This window comes from Cherax quadricarinatus, chromosome 2 (assembly GCF_038502225.1).
Source record: "Cherax quadricarinatus isolate ZL_2023a chromosome 2, ASM3850222v1, whole genome shotgun sequence".
NCBI lineage: Eukaryota > Metazoa > Arthropoda > Malacostraca > Decapoda > Parastacidae > Cherax > Cherax quadricarinatus.
The window spans coordinates 26,281,601-26,285,278 of NC_091293.1; positions in this window are offsets into that span (position 1 = coordinate 26,281,601).

Genomic DNA, 3,678 nt, shown 5'->3' on the forward strand with positions numbered 1-3,678 from the left:
ATGTATATATATATATATATATATATATATATATATATATATATATATATATATATATATATATATATATATATATATATATATATATATATATGTATATATATGTCGTGCCGAATATGTAAAACTGGTCAATTAGCAAGTACTCATTTAAAATTAAGTCCCTTCTAAAATTTTCTCTTATACGTTTCATTACATTAATATAAATGTAAAAAAAAAATAATTTTGCACCAAAAGAATCTTAGAAAACTTACCTAACCTTATTATAACAAGAACAATTTATTTTATCCTAACCCAACTAAATATATTTGAGATTTGTTTACAATAATTTAATACTAAACAAACACAGTGAAATATATTTTTTTCGTTAGGTTCAGAATGATTTTGGAGAAATTATTGCATACACAAATTTTCACTTGTCCTATATGGCAAGATGAACGTTGCTATTTAAGCCAAGATCGCAAGTTCTGCCTATTCGGCACGACATATATAAGTATTTTTTTATATTTATATAAATATATATATATATATATATATATATATATATATATATATATATATATATATATATATATATATATATATATATATATATATAAATACTTATTTGTGTATATGTGTACATGTGCAAGTGTAAGAGTGTTAGTATTTGTGTTTCTGTTCGTAAATATGTTTTCTATAAATACCTATATTTATATACTTATGTGTATATATAAATACATATATATACTCGAGTGAGTGCTTTACTCAGCGCAGATAGCCACAGTAACCTTGTTTTTTATCGTCTTATGTGTTGTTGGATGCCTCTCCTATTTTTCTTACTTGGTTAATTTTTACCACGAACTGTATATATCTGAAAAGATGAATCGATATTTCTTTTGTTATTCCAATTATGGATGTGAAGATTTATAAATAAAACTGTGAAAACCTGAATTGGATGTATGATAAATCCTTTCCCTTCCTCCTCTTCTTTTTATAATGCTGGGCTCTTGATCCTGGGAGTAGGAGCAACCCTCCATTTCCTTTGATTAAATCCGTATACCTTAAATGTGTTGCATAACCCCCTCCTTCTCACCTTTGATCCAAGGAATTCGAACTAGTCTTCTTTTCTTTGGTTTACCTCCAATCTGCCATGCTACGTATGACCCTAATGGGTTTAGCACTTTCCCGAGATATTAACAACAAGAACAACAACAACAACAATCTTCAAGGACAATACCCTTTTTCACCAACACAGCTGCAAGACTCCAACACTACTACAAAAGCTCCAGCAATGTTGCAGGATCTCCAACACTATTGTAGATGGCTCAACACGATTGTAGGTGCTCCGACAATATTCCAGTTGCATCAAGACTTTTGCAGGTGCTCCAACACTATTTGCATGTGCTCGAATGATAGTGCAGGTGCTCCAACACTGTCGTAGGTGCTCGAATGATAGTGCAGGTGCTCGAGTGATAGTGCATGTGCTCCAACACTATTGCGGGTGCTCGAATGATAGTGCAGGTGCTCGAGTGATGGTGCATGTGCTCCAACACTATTGCGGGCGCTCGAATAATAGTGCAGGTGCTCCAACACTATTGCAAGTGCTCGAATGATGGTGCAGGTGCTCGAATGATAGTGCAGGTGCTCCAACACTATTTCAAGTGCTCGAATGATAGTGCAGGTGCTCCAACACTATTGCAAGTGCTCGAATGATAGTGCACGTGCTCCAACACTATTGCAAGGGCTCGCATGATAGTGCAGGTGCTCGGATGATAGTGCAGGTGCTCGAATGATAGTGCAGGTGCTCCAACACTATTGCTTTTGTTCAGATGATAGTGCATGTGCTCGAATGATAGTGCAGGTGTTCGAATGGTAGTGCAGGTGTTCGAATGATAGTGCAGGTGCTCGAATGATAGTGCAGGTGCTCGAATGATAGTGCAGGTGTTCGAATGATAGTGCAGGTGCTCGAATGATAGTTTACTAGTTTCAAGTAATCGTTCTCTGACAAGGCATCCCCTGTGGAGAAACTACTACTTGAACTAGCAGACACTGCAGGGATACGCTGAGCACTCAAGGCAATCTGAGCGTCCTCGGACACTTGAGGTAACTGAACACTATCCTGCATGTCTGAAGGTGTAGGTGGAACACAGATGGGAGTGACAGAGTTACTAGTGCCTGACCGCTCGGCTACGTTAATAAGCAATGCACGGATCTATAGGGACTTACTTCGAGCTTCACATTCCGCAGCACTTTAACAAATCTCAAATACAAGCTGTGACAACAAACACACTGTTCAAGGGCTAGGTAATGTCTTTCAATCAGTAATGGAATATTGGTACTGTGCACTGATTCATATTGACTTTGACTGGTATGATACACTAAGTGAGCAAACAAAAGTGACTGAGACATCTCAAGGAACTTACTTAAGGACATAAAGGCAAGAAAAATAGAGAGAATAACACAATAAGCTGAAATGGGAGAAAATGCTTAACTATTCTGCATAAGTAAAGGAAAAAAAAATAAGTCACACTGTAGAGCAAGGGAAACTCACATAAAACACTCAGCTGGATAAGCAACACTTTGAAAATCAAGAAAAATTTTACTTTACTCTAGTCAAATTTACTCGAATTTACTTTAAATTGAATTAATGGCACAGTGAGCTTTCTTTACTTTCAATTCAATAAAGAAATTCAACAAGAAATGGTAAATTAATAAAAAATGATAAATTGGAATAAATAAATCTTGTGCAAAATTAAAATAGACTGGGAAAGCAATTCACTAAAAATAAAATAAAATGACACACAAGGAATAAAATATTATGCACAGAACAAGGAATGTGAAACTGAAATCACAGAGTATTGCACTGAAATAAACTGTAGCAATATTGCAAAAACAAATACTAATCAAAATGTACTGCACAACACAACACTACATAAAAAATTTCTGAAAGAAAAAAATTAATGGCAGCACAATATTTACACAAGAATCATTGCAAATGAATCAATACTGCAATAATAAAACAAATTGCACACACTAGAAAATGCCGTTTACAAAAACAATAAAAAATTATCAAGGAATGAACTGACTGAACACTTTAACTTTTAATTGCAGCTTAAGCAAACACTTACTGAACAAGCAAAAGATAATTTGCTTTAAAAAAGAAGGTAAAAATTGCACTAAGAGTGAATTTGTTCAATGAAATATGAAAAATAATAAAGACAAAAATGCAAAACAAAGAAAGGTTAACACTCACAATAAGGCAGGAACAAAACACTTCAATATATGCACAATACTATGAGAATTTTCTTGCAATGAAGCTTGGGGTGACAAAAATTGGAAAATAATTGTCTTGCTTCAAACAAAATAATGGCACTAATGTCTGTGGAGATAAGACAAATTAGAAACTGGCTAAATGAAAATAACACAAGAATGTTCAACACACAGAAAAAAAGGCAAATGAATGAATAAAAAAAAATTCAGGGAGGAAACAAATGCTGGGAGAAAAAAAAATAACTGAAACAACACTGAATTGCGATGCAGAATATAAGATAACAAGTTACTGAATTACTTCACTGTATAAATTACTAGGCAAGGAACACAATACTGTGAACACAAGATAATTTATGAAGTGTAAACACAAGTTTATACTGCTTATATATTGCACAAAACAAGGAAAAACTGAAAAATACTTACTTCACG